At 43.9% G+C, this 17,696-nt stretch overlaps 1 protein-coding gene across 1 annotated transcript in view; it reads left to right on the top strand.

Moving 5' to 3' along the window:
* Window positions 1-17,696, top strand: part of dpp10 (dipeptidyl peptidase like 10) — a 153,113-nt gene that overhangs the window by 51,712 nt on the left and 83,705 nt on the right. The gene's annotated exons all lie outside the window — the stretch shown is intronic.

Genomic DNA, 17,696 nt, shown 5'->3' with positions numbered 1-17,696 from the left:
TCTATGTCTAATATCACAACATATCTTGCTTGCTGCAGAACTTGCTGCAGAACCTCCAGCATGCACTCAAGGCTGCCTTGAACATTGCGTTTCACCTCTTGCTGCCCGCTGCTCGGCTAAAACCTTTAGCTTACTTGGGTGAAAACGAGCAAAGATGAGCCAGCAGTGTTTTCAGAATGCTGTTGTTTTTATTCTAACAGTAAGAAGCCATTGTTGGTTGAAAAAATCCTCAAATTAAACTGCAGGTTTCAGTGTCCATGCTCGAAAAGTTAAGCTAATTAGCCATTAGCCAAGGCTGCTAAGTAAGACGGGATAAACACACACTTCTTAGCTGACCTTTTCAAACTCCCAGTTCAAATTTATGCTTAAATGTTTTACTTATTGCCAGCAAATCCCATGAAAACACCTAAAGCAACAATGTGCTCGCTATGTGCCCCCCTCTAAATACTCCCCGACCCCGTCTGTGCTGGGGGTGCAGGCAAGTTAATGTGGCAGAAGAGTTCTAGAAAACAATCATCAGATCAGATCGTCTTTTCTGGTCTCGGCTGGTTACTTCAGGCGCTGGCAGCCACTGTTTCAAGGGCTGCACCACTAGTTTCTCTCCTGCAGTGTGTGTTGTGTCTTAGAAGTCCTCAAATGGACACCCGTCCTTTGTCTCTGATCCAAACAACACCAAGCTGCAGTCAGTAGATGCTTGTTGCACATCCAGCTCCCCAGAGCATTACCTGCTGAGTTTCCTGTCAATGTCGCGTCACATACAGGTGAGGTCAGAGAGCAGATCACACATTCTGTGCTATGGCTTTCAACTGACACACACACACACACACACACACACACACACACACACACACATATCTGTTGTTTTCTCCACATTGTCGGCAGCCATCAGTTTCCCAGCCATGAATGAGGAATGGGTGATATGGCTCACCTCAAGACATCCGAGGCTGAACCCCTCCCCTCCAATCCCTTTCTTCACAGCCTCCAGTGTATTTATTAAATGTCAAGCAGCCAAATAGCTCTTTTCCTGCGGTGGAGAGTTCTCAGAATGGCACGTTAGGGTTGCAACAGTGAGGCAGGCCGTTCTAACTCGGATGGATGAGCACCCGGGACACAGCCTGTAATTTAGATTTCATTACGATAGCAGCACAGGTGCAGAAGGCAAGAGGTGGTGTGGCGAGGAGGAGGACGGTTGGATGGTTCACCAGGGAAGGTGGTGCACGGTGGTGAGGGGGGCTAAAGGAGGAGATGGTTGTGGCAGATAGTAACCGACAGAACAGGAATAAAACCAGGGTGAAAAAGAATACAGGTGAGTGGTTTTACAGAGGCACGAGGTCCGCCGAGTGCCAGGATGAACAGTTAGAGTGGATCAAAAGATGATCGCTTATGAAAATGGATGAGGAGGAGAGGGCAGGAGAGGTTTGTGAAACGTGGCGCTGGTGAAAATGACCATGAGGGAGGAGACTGTGTGTTCAGCAGCTGCTTTTAGGTCCTTGCAGAACATGAATTACATCATCTTTTCTGTGGCCTGCCATGGAGCTTGAAAATCAGAGCAGTGGGAAAAGCGTAGCAACATAATGTCCATCAGATAAAGCTGAAAACTGGTCAAAGCATGTCAGTAGTCCAAATGGGTATTTAATAAGCTGTGCAGAATAAGTGGAGCACACATTGCAATCCTATTAAAACTTTGCCACCTCTCAGCTCTTTCTTGATCTGTCGAGCTGCAAACCCTCAGCCTGCTCCCAGATGGAATTTTTTTCCGATGCTAGAGGTGATGTCATCTCCTGCAGCCAGTTGTTAATTGGATGTTGTTAAGCTGTCCACTCTTCCGCAGCCTTATCAGCTAAACGGTCTCATTAATGAGATCCAGCTTTCTATATGATTCAGTCTTCACATTTCAAAGCCTTTTCTGATCAATTTCTGACAGAACTGTGGACTGTCCCCAACATCCTGAGCTCAAACTGTGCCAAGCATTTTGTTCTTTTAATTTAATGTTACAATCAGGTTGGATTATTTCAGGAACTAAAAGATAATTTAAAAAACTAGTGACAAGTGTCATTTGGCTTTTGGAAATAGCTGATAAAAATTAGCTGTCCACCTCCATTAACTCCTGTCTCCAAAATGCCAGACTGTTCATTTCAGCCTGATCAATCTAAATGTTTTTTAAAGGTTTTTAGGATTCCAGGGGCTGAAAGTGTTGAGTTTATTAGAGCCTCATGCATCAAAACTAAAAAAAATTAAACAGGCAAGTGTACTGTAATTGTTAGCAAAGATTTTTCCAATTATATTCTAATCATGCAGTAAAAACACAAATATAAATATAAGCTATAATCAACAGTCCCAGTTTGCCCCCCCCCCCCCCCCCCCGCTAGCTCTGTTTTCAGTTTTTATGCTAAGCTAAGCTAACCAGGTGTAGCTTCACATTTCCCTCCTGTTGCTGTGCCTCGTGCAGCACGTCAGGCATACAGCTCCCGAACAATACCAGAAAATGAAAACGACACAATCAGCCTCTGTCTGCGGCTGCAGGCTGAACGACAATTACAACGCACAGCTTTCTTTATTTTCCCTGATAGCCTGGCAATCAGTGAGATGTTCGTGTGATGGCCGTGCGATGACAGTAAAACCCTTAAAATGCTGAGTCTCAAAGGTAAAAGACGAGGCTTTAGAGGAACATTCACGCTTCCTCGTCAGCTGAATTTATGTGATTTGAAGTTGTGTCTTCTGAAGAGGCAATTTGGGACTTGATGGCATCAGGCAGTCTGATTGCTTATACTTGCCAGTTTTGTGGACTGGATACCAATGTGTGCGAAAAGCAACACTTTCCACTGTAATTAGGAAGCATCAGGAGTTTAGTGGTGATTTAGAAATCACTTGTCCAGACTGCCATCATTTGAGGAGAGCAGCTACAGTACGCCAGTCACAGGATTCAATTCAAACTGTCAGGTGTTTCACGAGCAAATATAAAGAGTCTTCTGTCAGAGTGGCTGGATCCATGTTTAAGTGTTTGAGCTCGCCATTAGCCAGCATTCAGGTGTCATTTTTGCAGTGCTGCTTAAAACAGCAGCTTTTCACATGTGTGCCTGCAGCCTGTAATGCATCCTTTCCTTCGACGCGAGTTCTCATCGCTCTCGACCGAGAACAGCCTGATTGAAGGCAAATGGATCAATATAACGATCCTTCAGCGCCTCTTTTCCACACTCCTCTGTGCATCCTGATAGACCTCTGTGGAGGAGAGGTGATAGCATCTAACATGTGGCTAACAATCCTGACTCTTGGAGAGACTGCAGCTCTGGCCTGCAGTCAACTGAATGACTATCCATCAGGACGGGTTATTTTCTCCACGTCAGCTGTGCTGCTCTCCTCCCACACAGCGCTCGCAGAGATTTGGCTGTGCAGCGCGTAGTCTCTCTGTCTTTTCTCTCCCTGTTCATCATTGTTTTTCTGTCTCCTCTCCCTTTTCCTCCTGTCCCTTTCGTCTCCCCCTTCTGTCAAGCCACCAAAAAGCTTGAAAGTGATTCCCCTCAGTTCTCCCTCTTAATCCTGTCATATGCTCCATTTGAGATTTTCTTTGTTTGTTTTGACGTACGTGCTTGAATACTACAAATCGCTCTCTTCTGTGAAAGCAATTTGTATTTTTCTTCAAATTCAAAACCAGATGGAACAAAGGAACAGTTGTTCCCAACAAGTGCAACGCAGTAAAAAAACAATGCAACAGAGCAGAAAACAAAACAAAACACTGTTTAACTGCGTCAAAAATATTGTCACACATTTGTGTACTTCTCTTAAATTATACACGTATTTATTTATCATTTACAAAAATAAACAAAGTGTTTGAAGGCCGTGAAGGCCCATGGTGACATCAGGTGCGTAGGCAAACAGAATCTGAAAAGGAAAAATGAAAATCAGTAGATTAATACATTTATGATGCTTCAACACGACGTCTTCATCAGAAACATGTGACCAAGAAGGTCCATGTGTGGACTTCACCTGTTCAGCGCAGGTGTGAATCCCAGGATGAACCATAGGAGTAAGAATAATAAGGGGTATGGATTATGATTGGATATGATACACCCACTGACACAAAGCAAGGATCCATCACTGCTTTATCGACTAGTTAACAAATAAACAGATAAAATACATTTTACATGGAACTGCTCCATTGACCATACATCACCTTTGCACTACCCTCATTCCCACTTCTACCTTAACTCTTTTGCTACTCACATATTATGTTGATATTGCCCATATTGTATGTATTTTTTGTATAATATATACATAGCTGTATATCTTCCTTGTAGATATAATTCAGTTTTCCTGTTTATTTCTACTTTTAGTGCATCCTTTATACGTTTAGATTTTCTGCGTGTCATTTTGCAGAACTGTGCTGTGTAACAAGAATGAAGCTTAACATTGACGTGAACAAATGATGGTACGCCAACCATAATCAAACCAAAAACTACGAACGAACGGACAAAATAACACAAAAACACTTTAAATCCTTGTCCAATCTATGAGGAGACGCACTGTTAATGTTTATATATTCAGTGTCCTAAATACATTTGTAGCTTCCATCCATGTCAGCGGGTAAAGAAGAAGAGCTCGGAGGGTCACACACGTCAGATTTAAGCAGAATATCGTGGACATTGGGGGGTTTTGTGAACACAGTGTGGGGGGACATTTGAAGAAAGGTTTTAGCTTCAGACCAGACTGGATGATAACACTGCTGCTCATAATTGTACCATATTCTGCTCCGAGGGCAGAATATTCAACACAGCACATAATATTATCTGTGGGAGCGTTTAGACAACCAGACTATAAACTCTGTGCCTGAGAAATCTTATCAAAGCAACTCCTGGACACATCAACCCATTTTCCTTTGAATCCCCCTAAGAAAGCGATCAGTGGTGTCTGGAGCGTGACAGGCATAGAGTTGATCCCTGCCGCAAATTCTCTGTGCTCGGTGGAATTGACTAATGGGCGAGCCTTTAATAAGAGACGTCGGGTGGAAGCTATTCCCCTGTAATACTGTGTTTCGGTCGGTGGGTTTGTGATATAATTCACTGTGCAGCTGATTATCCACTGTGTGTAACCATGCAGGCAGAAAACTAATACAGAACACCTCTCATCAAGCTCCAAACTTGTTGAACAACTGTTGAATAATACCTGATGATGACGTGATGTCAGAATGTCTCAACCCGTCTGTTTGGGAGCATCTGTTGACAAAGGGTTAGGGTCCACATATTCACCCCTTTAACGGACATCCAGTGATGTTTACGGTCCTGACTGTTTCTTGAACATGCACATTGCTCTCAAAGCACTTTGACTTTGTCTATTTTAAACAACGTTTGGACGTTTTCAGGTAGTCGGTTTGTTTTTGACCTTCGTGATTTGTGCTGGTTTCAAATGTGAGTCAATTAAATTCAGCCTTTCATATGTTTTTTTGTTTACAATTCTTTTAGTTCTTTCTGAGGATTATATATATGAATTTGATTTATTGGTATTTGTTTTTCTATGTTTTTCCCCGTACGACCACATAGTAAGCAAATGTAACATAACAGAACGATAGAAAGTTTATGATGATGCTTACTTGAAGAAGCCAGTCCACAGTATTGTGATGGACTGTGACGTTTTTGCTTTGACACAATTAATATGTTTTTTTCTAGTATTGTTTATTGTCTATAGTCCCAAAATTTGATTTCAGACACTTTCAGATTCAGCTCAGCATGAATTTGTGTCAGCATCCACAGTGTCCAAAAGGTGTTCCAAAAATAGATTTGTATCATCTGCAAAGAAATAGATAGAATACATAAAATACTTTTTCGTGTTTTTGGAAAACTTGCTTTTGTCTCTCGTGAATAATAATCAGTAATGGGTCTGACATTGAGCCCTGAGGAACCCCACAAGTAGCCATCAGTAATTTTGTAATTGATATAATCTATCAGAACATATATTGATACCAGTTTTCCGGGTAGATAATTAACCTTGAGTGTTCACCCCCTCGAGTGACATGTCTCCTCTTCCTCTGAAGCTTTAAGTAATCAGTAGAGCCAAATACTTTCTTTAATACTGTACACTGTAAATTCATTATTTTCTATTGCACTAATTTATTATATTTTTCCTTCAAAAGCTCAATCAATGTAAGTAAAGCAACCAATCAGCTGATTAATACTCAGCCTCCTAAAGGGACTGTTCCTGAAATGTCAGCTGGATTAGCAGCTGTTCTGACTGTAAGCATCCTGAGTGGAGAAGTGAAGGAAGGCGTGCATTGGTTTGGACGGACTCTGTGACCTTGAATAAATAAGCTCATACTAAATTTCACATCACCGGTGGACTGATATTCCCTCTGAAGGGTCTGGTACAGGGCTCCTCCTGCTGCTGCAGACACTGGCCCACTTAAGGGCCACTGGTGATTTTCTATCTGGGCTATCATTGATCCCAAGGCAGTTTCAAGTTAATGTTGAGTTAGCTTGAGGTATCTTGAAGTCTGCTCTCTCTCTCTCTCTCTCTCTCTCTCTCTCTCTCTCTCTTTCTCTCTCTCTCTCTCTCTCTCTCTATTATCCCAAGTGGAAAAAGTTTGCTACTCTAATTCCTCCCATGTCTGACAGGAACATGCTCACTCCTGCTAGCTCAAACTGCTAACTCCGTAGAGCTTTGTGAGTGGAGGACTGTGCGTATGACTGTCATTGTAAGACACCAGCGTTTCTGGTGCAGAGCTGTGTGCGTGTTGGTGTATTCCTCTTTAATTATGCTCATATTAAACATCAACCCTTGCTGTGTAGGATGTGTTTTCACAAATGCTACCATTAGGTCTGCTTATTGTTATTATACAAAACCAGGTGATAATTACACACATAATTAGAATAATGACTTCTCCAATCAGACTAAATGGATCAGCGCTCCTGTGGGCTGGCTGGGAGCGTGCAGAGCTGTTGACCTCTTGGTCTGATGCAGTCGACAAGGAGAAAACATGAAAACCGAGCTTGAATTCATCAGTTGCGTGGGCTTTAACTGAAGTGAAAGCAAGATGGAGCAAACATCTGCAAGATGGAAGCATTACATAATCCTCTTTGAAGATTTACATTTGGTATTAATGTGCAGCCTGTACTGGTGTGATCTTGATATGAAGCATTTCAAGGGAAAGCAAGGTGTGAATATATGCACAAAGCAATGCAGTAAAGTGAGAGATGAGCCCGTCCTCAGCATAAGACAAACAGGTAGAGCCCACACAGCAGCAGCTCTGCCTGCCTAATGCAGGCTTTTATTAACAACCACTATTAATATCAGATGTAAAAGCACAGATTGTTATTATTACAGAGAACGTAGCCTATCCACAGACTGATCCTGTGATCACACTCGGTGTAAAGGCAGTCTGAGCCATAGGTGGAGCTTCAGGGAAGCTCAGCCGTCTCATTAACAGCCTGATAAACAGACAGAAGCTGTGCTCTCAGCGTTTTAAAGTGAGCTTTGAGCTAAAGGGGACCACAGGAGCAGCCAGCGAAGCCAAGATGTGCCGTTCAGCTGCACGTTTAATGTCCATTTTTCACCACACAGCCGGCCAATCTGAACCTCAGGATCACTTCACACTTGTAAACCTGCGTGACTCACACCCACATGGGATTGTTCTTTTTATGTTATAGCGCTTTATTTTATTTATTTATTACAAAAATAGCTTCGATAATGACTCTTTTTTTTATCCTGACTTGTGAACATGTCTGTCATTTTGCAGCTTTCAGCGTCACTCTCCTCCAGGGCTGTTATTATGCTCCCTCTCAGCTCCACCTTTTCTCCGTCATTCTTTCTCTCACCTGCTCGGCCTCTTTTCTCTCCACAATGCTCAGCCACGTGCAGTCCACACCGACCGCTGCGTGGACGCGTATGTGCGTGCTGCCAATGGCGTGCGATGACAGACAGATCATACAGCCGGGTTAAAAGCAGGCCGAGCGCTGATGGTCTGCAGTTCTGAGTGACCGTGGCTTCCCTCTGTTGATTTTGCTTTGATTTACACATTTCATTTTGCATTTTTAACGCTGTCCTGACACTCGGGCTAATTAGCTGGCCCTGATGGCCAGTCTGGGCCTCGCTTTAAAGGTCCCAGAGGGAGCACTCACACCCTGGCCACTTTCACGGTGGGCTAGCTCGGAGCTGTTGTGGATTTATGTGCAAGTTGCGTCAAAAAGTCTGTTTGTTTTTTAGACTTTTTGATGCATAAATACCCTTAAAAGACATATTTAGGAGTGTGCTTCTTTCAGTCTGTGTTCATATTGTATTTCCCTGATTACAGCAAATATATGTGCCATTTATCCTCTGCCTACTGGTGTATTCTGAGGCTGCAACTCTTTGTTATAGTTGCCTCTGAAATATTCATATCCCTGTTTAAGTATGTGTCCTGTTTACACTGTGCTTACACAGACAGTATGCACTCTGTAGATTTTCTGTTTCTAGAAAATTGAACAGTTTTCTCAAATCAGCAAATGAAATACCTCTGTGTCACAGGAATTATTTTCACTGTCAGTGTTATAATCCAGAGGTCTCCCATCCTGCCATGACATTAAAATTAATCACCTTGGAGCCTGTCAGAATGGATGTAAGGAAACATCCTCATGTTCTGCATAACTCGTGTCAATGATTAGGATGACTTTACACACCGCATGCCGCCTTGGCTTTTCTGTGGCGGGGATGAAACGCTGCATCCAATGTCAAAGAATGCCTGAGGGCTCTCAGAGCCCTTTACTCTGCAGCCAAACCCTGCCTGCCTCTGCTGATCCATGATGCACAGAATGCAGAAACAAGCTTTTGAGAGGCGAGAACGCAGAGTGCTTCAGCCCTGCCTTTGATCAAGCAGGGAGGGCTTGAGCTTCCTGTTATGCAAAGACCCAGAGGCTGTATCGATTTTGAATAATGCTTTGTGTCTCCTCGAGCTGCATACATGCATAATTTATCTTCATTATGTGTTGAGCAGAGGCATGTCTGCGTGTTTTTGCTTATATTCCAAAGTGGGTTTGTTTTTAGTGGAAGAGGTCGAGACTGTTGTTAGTGGAGGAGGGCAGATAGAGAAAAGTACAGTGTAAACGGCATTGCATAGTTTTTGTTTTGTGCATCGCTGCTGGCCTGTGCATGAAGGTGGTTAAATCAATACATTTCACAACAGGGATGATATGAAAGCTTTTTACTCCAAATTATTTATTAACTGCTTTTAAAGGTGTCAGAGGTGAAACATACCTCCTGTAAAGTTGGGCTCATTGTGTCACATCGAGAGCAACATAAAGCCATCATCTATCATTTTACTGCATGAGGCTGGCTTCACTGTCCTCACTGTCCTCACTGTCCTCACTGTCCAACAGACCAGCTCTCAGCACTGTCCAGCTTTCCTAACCTGTCTGTGGCACTCAGCTCAGACCCGTTGGTTCTGACCAAAGATGCACTTTTTAAATGAGGAAGTTGAAGATGTGGAGGTTCTTTTTAAAGCTCCTTCAGGCTCAGTCGTTTCCTCGAACAGCTGGTCGCTGTAGGTTTTCACAAACATTACTCAAAGAGGAAACAGTGCATTTATTGGGGACTGCTTTCAGTGGCGGATAAATCCTCATTTGTTGCTCTGGTGAGTATTTGGGGCAGTGGGATGGCGTGTGTGTGTGGCTTTGAATCACAGTAAACTACAGTGTGTGTGTGTTGATGGTAACCACAGTGCAACAGTGTGTCTCACTGATGTGTTTCTGGACAGCAGTGGAGCTCTGTGAATAACACCAGGTTTGGATATACACAAAGTATCGATGGTCAGATCAGTTCATTGATGGATTTGATCTTTCATGAGATGTATTGACTGTAAGAGACACAACTTGGCCAACAAGGAGGATTCATTTGTGCAACATCTGCACTGAATCCTGCTGAGACTCATCAGACTGCTCTTACAAATAAGTCAGAGCGTTTGGAGGCTTTATGGAGCTCATTGCTGCTTAAAACTGTTCCTCCTCCTCGACAGCCAACATTCTGCTGAACCGCTGCGATCCGCTGCAGCGGTGTGCTATTGTTATCATGGACTGTGAAACGCTGGCCTTTATTGATCCCTGTGGGAAATTCTAGCGCTTCACTTTCCAGCATCCGTAGTGTGGTCGAGCTGTTAGGAATGCAGTGATTCAGCCGAGGACACCTGGACAGGTTGGATGCCTGTGGCTCCTTTGCTTGAATGTGTTCCTAATGAAAACATACTCCAGTGCTTCTAAGTTGTGCTCACATTGATAGTGGATGATGATGGCAATACATTTGGGCTGTTTGGAATCAAATAACAGCAGCATGTGAGATTTTATGTGTGTACCAACAACAGTTAATTGCATTGCAGTTTCTGGACTGTAGCTGCCTTTATAATGTTGAAGTAGATCTGTGTGAGTCGAATATAGACGAGTACAGCAGCTGTTTTCTGTCTTGTCTGTAGAGAAAACACTGATGTTTGGGTCTTTATTCAGTTTCAAAACACGAGTGTGATACTGGATATGATACAGGATCAATGTCCAACCTGCACGCTGTGGATGTGAAAGTGCTGAGGAGGAATCAAACCCCACATCATCAAACCTGCGCTCAGTGATTTCTTTCATTTTAATCTGAAGAAATGTTTCGTTTAATAAGGATCTGAACTGCACAATACTGTAAAAGTGGAATGACGGCCAGAGAAACATCAGGGAACACAAAGCAGAGCGATAGAGAGCTGTTGGCTCGCCGTGACATCATTTCATGGAGGAGGTGCTTTTTTTTTTCTCCCCAAAGTCTCAGTCTGGTGTTGGTGCAGCATTACACCATTAGTGCAGAAGATTACACTGTGAATAATGGAGCACTGTGTGGCTGTAATCTGAACCCGCAGACGTCTCTTCACAGATGATGCGTTAACCTGGACTTCAAGCTGAAGACTGAAACTTTCGTTGTCTGCCAGCGAAACGCGAGTCGACCCAAAACCTGCGAGCCGGGCCGGTTTGGACGCTCATTCACTGATCGTGGCCTCTACCTGTCTGACCCTGACTTCAACCTCAACCCAAATCTTTCCTCAGATTGAATGATGTACTTTATAGCTCCAGCATTTTGGTCTGCACACCATGAGTGGGCTTCTGGTGTGGGACCCCACAAATATAGGAAAACACACACAAACGCACAAGCAGATTTCTGATCAGTTTGTCCTTCGTGGTTTTGGTCTGCATGTGTTTTACAGTGTTGAGGTTTCACCCATGATTTTCCGTTTGTTTACGTTGCCGCTGCCAAACCTCCTACACGTAGCACTCCCGTCAGGTCCAGGTTCATCATTAAGATGTGAAGGATGCATCGTTTGTTTGTTTATTCGTGTGGGTTAATGAAGCTTCACTCTGTTTATTTAGCCCAGATCCTCCCCCTGCTGTGGGTGAGGCAGAGAGGGAGCACCATGGACAGTCCGTAGCTGCTCCCAGCTTCAGGGTCGGGTGCGGATGGTTGATTGAGGCATGTTTTTGCAGGTTGGGCGTTGCTGATTGGCTCTCACGGCGGCTCAGGTGGGCGTGCAGGCGTCTGACTGAACTGCGTCTGAGAGTCTGAGCTGGCGTCGCCTTCCTCACTGTGGGCGGCACCCTCATTAGGATTTCATTCAGCTCATCTGACACACCCCTCAACAAGCACAGTGGGAGAGCACAACGGTAATGAATGAATTACACTGACTGCAAAATGAATGACGTCGCAGCGTCAGCAGCGGGGGGCCTGTGTCATCTCAACTCTGCCGCATACGATTGAATTAATGAATTCCTGTTTGCTGGATGGAGCGCACAATGTTCCCCAGCAAAGATTTAAGCTTGGTGAGGCTCATTAGGGTGGCATTTGGCTCTCAATCAGTCCACACTCTGCATTTATCCCGTCTAATGATATAATTACAGTTATTACTTTGATGCACGATCACAGATTAGAACACATATTAGACAATCAAAGACATTAAAGTTATTATTTGCTCTACTGTTTGGGGCTCGTTCCATTTCTCCTCTTCTTTTGACTCTTAACCATCACCGTAAACCAAACAAAACAACCTGAAATGCATTTTCTTTAGGTAAGATTGCAAATGTTAAATGTGTTGTGAGCAGTATTTTACTTGAAGTGATTGTGCTTGTAAAATATTTTGCAGAATGATCTCACTTAGCTCTGTCTGGTGATGAAAGGGGCCTGTGCTGGTCATGTGGTGTGTCTGATGTTTATGCACCCCGGGCAGATCGTTTGAAAAACCCAAATTGCGGAGCAAATCGACCATTTTGATGTCAGTATTCATGGCACTGGGATCCTGAAATTGGAGCTGATATGCAAATACTGAGTGTAAAAAAGAGTTTATGGCTGGACTTCAGAACCGGCCTTGGTCCCTGTCTGCCTGTGCCAAGCAGACCACATAATATATACATCAAGAGATGTTTGATTAATGCACACGATACAGACAATCATCTATTTTTCCATGTTCCAAAGATTTAAGTTGCTCTCAACATTTCTAACAGCCGTTTTTATGGGAAATAGACGGAGCTTGATTTACTTTGTATTGAGTGTTAATGTAAGGGAGCTTTCAAATCCCCGAGTCTTTCCTGCAAACATTTGGCCTTTAATGAAAGAGGAGAGCGATCAAAGAAACAAATCACCAAGCGTGAGCCGTATGCTTCACAGAGAGACAGAAAAACATTCCTCTCTATCAACTTTGTCCAGATTAATCCGCAGTGACGCTTTCAGTCTGCCTGTGAACTCAAACCCTTCAATCAGCATTACAGGTTCAAGCCTCCAGGAGATGAAAGAAAGGGCCAAATCAGACATAACGACCTTCCAGTTTGTGACTTTACACCAACCAACGCGACTGAAAACAAAAGGACTGCACGGAGGCCGAAGACGACCCGCCGAGGATAAGCCTGCTGTTTATGAGGGTCCGGGCGGTGATACAGTCAGAAGTGCTCGCAGTGCTTGTAATAATGTGATGTGCTGAGTGTGGAGCTGCTCGCTGAAGCCACAGTGGCCCACAGCGAGGCTGGTCATGAAACTTTCATCAGCGGTCTGGTGGCGTGGACTTCCTGAATGTCTGCACTAAATTGCCCCAGGGTCATAAATACTTTATCAAGAGCGGACACCTCAGCAAAACACCTCCCCAGGGCTCCCTTTCCCTCCCCCACCCTCCCCTCTCCCCCCTCCACCCCCTCACACTCCTTCTGTGGCTCTCCACAGCCGTGCAGGTAGTTTAAAGTAAAGTATTTCACCCTTGCAGCCGCTCGCTCGCGCTCTCTACCTTCACACCTCCTCTTAGCAATTATACGCGCTCAGGCTCTCTCATGGAGTCGCAGGCTGAGGTGTTTGTGACTCTGCACTGCTGGAGCAGCATGTTCGCCCTCAAATATGTGCCAATGAGAGTCTTTTCTTGGAAGTTTTATTGAAAACAAAGGGAGGGAAATGATCCAATGCACCAAAGCAAACCTCTTAACTCCTATCTGTTAAAGCACTGCCTTTGATCTTGTGCCGGTCGTTCAGTCCAGGCTGCTTAACGTTAACGCCGCTGCCTTCGCTCTCACAGCGCCGTGCACGGGCCGTGTTTGAAGCGGGACGCCGCTCATTCAGAGAACCTCAGCTGACCTTAAACAAGCCGGAGAGCGAGCACATCTCCAAAAGGCTTGATGAGAAGTGGAGAGAAATAACAGTCAGATCCTGCAGCAATCCTGCTGCAATCACTGTGACTGTACCTCTGCTGCATAAGTGGACATGAATTTAGCTGTGAATGTGCAGCAAATCACCTGAAATACAGTTTGTTCCAGCTCACCTTCATGTCTCATGCTATGAGTAGAAAGCTGACACTTATGGGGTTTTTTCTAGGTTTCTATTATTTAATGTTGTTTTATATTTCAGTGTGTAGATGTCTGTTATCACTGCGTCACACAGCAGTGTTGATGTCGAGGGGAAATTATTTACCCTGATTTATTTCACATTTCTCATATTAATAAAACAAATGGTACTTTGCAATGTTAAACTTTTGAAATATGAAGTGCTCATAAATATAGTTTTAATGTCTTTAAACCTTTGTTGCTGCTGTGGATCGATCGTGAGGCTCATCCTGGGAACACGCTGTGTCTTCATAGCTTTAGCTGTTAAACAGTTTATGGTTTGATAGGTATGTTCAGAAATGGTGATCGAATGCTGGGCTGTAAAATGAAGTGTCCTGTTTATGACACATGTAGTTTGGCTCTTTCGTCTGCTGGTGTCCTGTTGGACCCTTTAATTATTCATTATGTGCTGGGTGATTGAAAAAATACTAACAGTCTAGTTCAGTTCCACATGCCTGAGTACAAATTTTCCATTTTATTTCTGGGACTTCTTCATTTGTACTGTCAGTATAATTACCCCGTCACTGTTCTGTGGTACCTGTAACTGAACAGTTCTGCTCAACATGCCCTCAGACCACTCCGAGATTTAAAAAGATCCCATGAGTTTGCTTCAAACTGGTCCAACAGTCACAACAGTCACGCTCTTAGTCCTGTGTTAGACCCCCGCCTGCATCCTTCGTATCTGAATACACCATAACCAGGTGCCATATGTGTCACACTGAGCTGCTTTACATGTTTCATTTTCTCTCGTGTCAATAAGCTCATTAATAGTTTATTCAAACACAAAGTTTAAGAGGATTTATATGCTTCCATCTAAGTAGCATAAGTGTTAGATCTTTGTGATTAGATTGAGGCAGAGATCATGTGCGTCACGCCAAATATAGCTGTGAAAATGCAGCGTTCAATCTATGTTATAATAGCTACTTAATATTAATTGTCAGAAATGAGTTACTTTAGAGCGACAGCAGATGACGTGTGGAAGGGTTTCTGTTTTTTACCATTGAAGAATGAACTCCAGTTGAAATTTCCTGACAAACATCGTGAAGAGGCTCAGTTTTAGGTTCTTCTTTCTGTTGTTTCCATTCATTTCAGAGCTCAGTACAATGACAATGAGTCAGCGTATTGATCATAATGAAGAATATAAGATGAGCTTAACACATGGAAAAGCAGTATTTACAATCCTCTCTGACTGAAAGTTTCAGGTTCAGACACTCAGCAGGGATTTCAGTGTACCTGAGTTCAGCAGGTATTAAGTTAAATCACCAATAATGTGGCAGACATAGTTCAGTTCCTCAAACCAAACGATCCCTTTAAATCAAGCGGAGTGAGCTGCTGCAGCCTCATCAGGAGTGGACACAGGCTTCGCATTGTGGACCATACGACCACTGGCAACAGTCACACCGCCGCGCACAGCGAAGGCAGAGAAAAGCCACATTTTGCAGATGCTTCTGAAGGCTAACCAGAGTGGATCCAACCTTTACCTCCGGATGAAACAGTCCACTGAAGGTTATCAGATATATTCATCAACAAGCAGATCCAGTGTGTGTATCACTCCCTCTTCCTAATAGGCAAACTCCATTAGTCTCCCAGAAAGAGGTGCACACAAGCAAAGGTTAAGAGGAATTTATGCTAATGTGAGCTCTGCTAATGCACTCAACACACCCACAAAGAATGAAGCCCAGTTTTATTCTTTATTTTCACCTCAAATTCGTTGTCAGAGGCAGCGCTCGCGTTGACCTTCAGGGATGACCACAGTGTGCTGTTTGTACCTTTGTTACACGCCGTGTTTACTTTACAATAATTTCACGTCTTTGACATTCTGAAGGTGGAGCAGGTCAAACACAACATGTCAATATTTGAGCGTCAGTGTTTTGGCTGAGAGAGATGTTTAGTCTGCCCTCACTGCCTATATGAAGGTCTTTTGCTGACATTTCTCCCAATTGCTTGAAATATTTGACAGGGGCTTTACTCCGTGTTGTCACTGTGGTGGAAAGTGGAGTAGATCTGTTCCCTGAAGAGCAAATACCCAGTTTCATGTTTTAAACTGATAATTGACATCAGGGCTGAGTTATCAGGAGGGCAACAGCTGCAAGTTTCCAGAGTCAAAGGGACAAAAAGTGTCCAAGGTTTGGGTCATCTCATGTGGTTTTTGCTGATATGACGATGATGAATCTACCAGCCGCATCTCTCATTTCAGCCTAACATCGGTGGCTGCTTGTTTTGTCCACCTTTATCGGAAATCAAACACCCCTGGTTTCAAAAATTATGAAGAATTTTGAGTGCTAAGTCTGCCGATATGGAGAGGTTGATATGTGGTGTGTCATGGTGGACCACAACCAGTAAGAAGACCGTGATGTCCCAGTCTGTTGCTCAGTATGACGACTTTTTCGACGTTAGCCAATCTGAGCGCGCAGCACTTTTCCACCCACATGCATCACAAACACCCCACCGTCCCCTGAACACATCTTTATGCTGCTCGCCCCCCCGCTCAGAGACCATGAATGGCCACAGGTTGACTTTCATGAAACGTGATCAGAAACTGTCTTTGTTTGTGCCGTCAGGTGGAACAGTGAAGTCGGGATTATGAGCCAAGCAGCACATTTTTGCTGTGGGCCGTTACAGCAGGTTAATTCAGCCATGACGGACATCGCTGACAATCTGAATGTACTACAAATTAAAACAGAGCGAGACGTTTGGGCGCGCTGATCGTCCATCCAAGGCTGATTCTGAGGGAGCACAGGAAGAGGAAGAGCACTGAGAACGAGCTGTTAGAGAAAAGCAGCTGAGCTAACTCAGTTATTGTGTCTGATCCTCATAATCATGCAGCTGTAATAGCAGCACTGAGCGATGCCGTCGGCCCGTTTGGACCAAACTTACTTCTCAAAGTGGATTGATTACCCTTGTCTACAGAATGGAGCACACGTATCGATTCCAGCCTTCATTTCAATACAAGCAGAGTGTTTTTTCAACGCGGCCGTATTCCACTCCACTCTGTTTAATGTGATCTCATCTCTGCAGCTCGACAGGTGGCTGACAAATGAAAGAAATCAGAGCGGAGATAATTCCACACGCATCACGAGCGGCCGCTGAATAATTTAGGAAAATTGTGTGAATCCTATTGTTTTACACACTGAACCCTCCACCTGGAGCTCGTCCCTCCAGCACAGTTTCACACACTTTATGTCAAAAGAACAGCGAAAAAATGATCCGTTTTATTTCATGTGGTTTGTCTGTTCATTTTAATTCTCCGCTGAGTGTTTTGAGTTTGTTTTATGAGCTACAGTTTGAAGTGTAATCAGTAAAATGGAGCTGATTTCAAACAGTAATTGGCTGCAGGTCTGAGAAGAATGCTTAAAGAGCCTCTGGAGGAACGTGAGCTTGCAGTGAGCGCAGTGCTTCTACGACTGGAAAGTACAGCGCTGTCGTCGTCTTCATCGTCGTCCCAGCAGAGCTTTGAGTTAGTGTTGAGCACAAAAACTCTCCCAAATCTATTCTACTTAACTGCAGTTTGAGTTGTGTTCAGAATAGACACTCAAACGTCAGTGATTGGTGCACAGCAGTGGTCGACCGGTTTGGGTTTTTCAATGGCTGAGTCCAATATTTAGGCTGCCCCAGTTTTTAAGGTGATATGGTGAATTTGTTTGGAAACAGTTGCTTCTTCCAATGTGCAGCAGTTACTGTCTGTTCATCCACGTGATGTTCCGCCGTGTTCACCAACTGGGCAGGTAGTGTACGGGGGGTTTAGAGCTTTTTCACTGGTTTTCTGGATCAGCTGAAAAAGATGCTATGAGAGCAGGGAAGTGCAGCAGAACAGTGGGTTCACTATGAGAGCTGGACAGATAAACAATGAGCTGAAACTCATCG

This window comes from Chaetodon auriga, chromosome 13 (genome assembly GCF_051107435.1).
Source record: "Chaetodon auriga isolate fChaAug3 chromosome 13, fChaAug3.hap1, whole genome shotgun sequence".
NCBI lineage: Eukaryota > Metazoa > Chordata > Actinopteri > Chaetodontiformes > Chaetodontidae > Chaetodon > Chaetodon auriga.
Note: the sequence above shows the minus strand (reverse complement) of the source record. Positions and strands in the feature narration are given on the sequence as shown.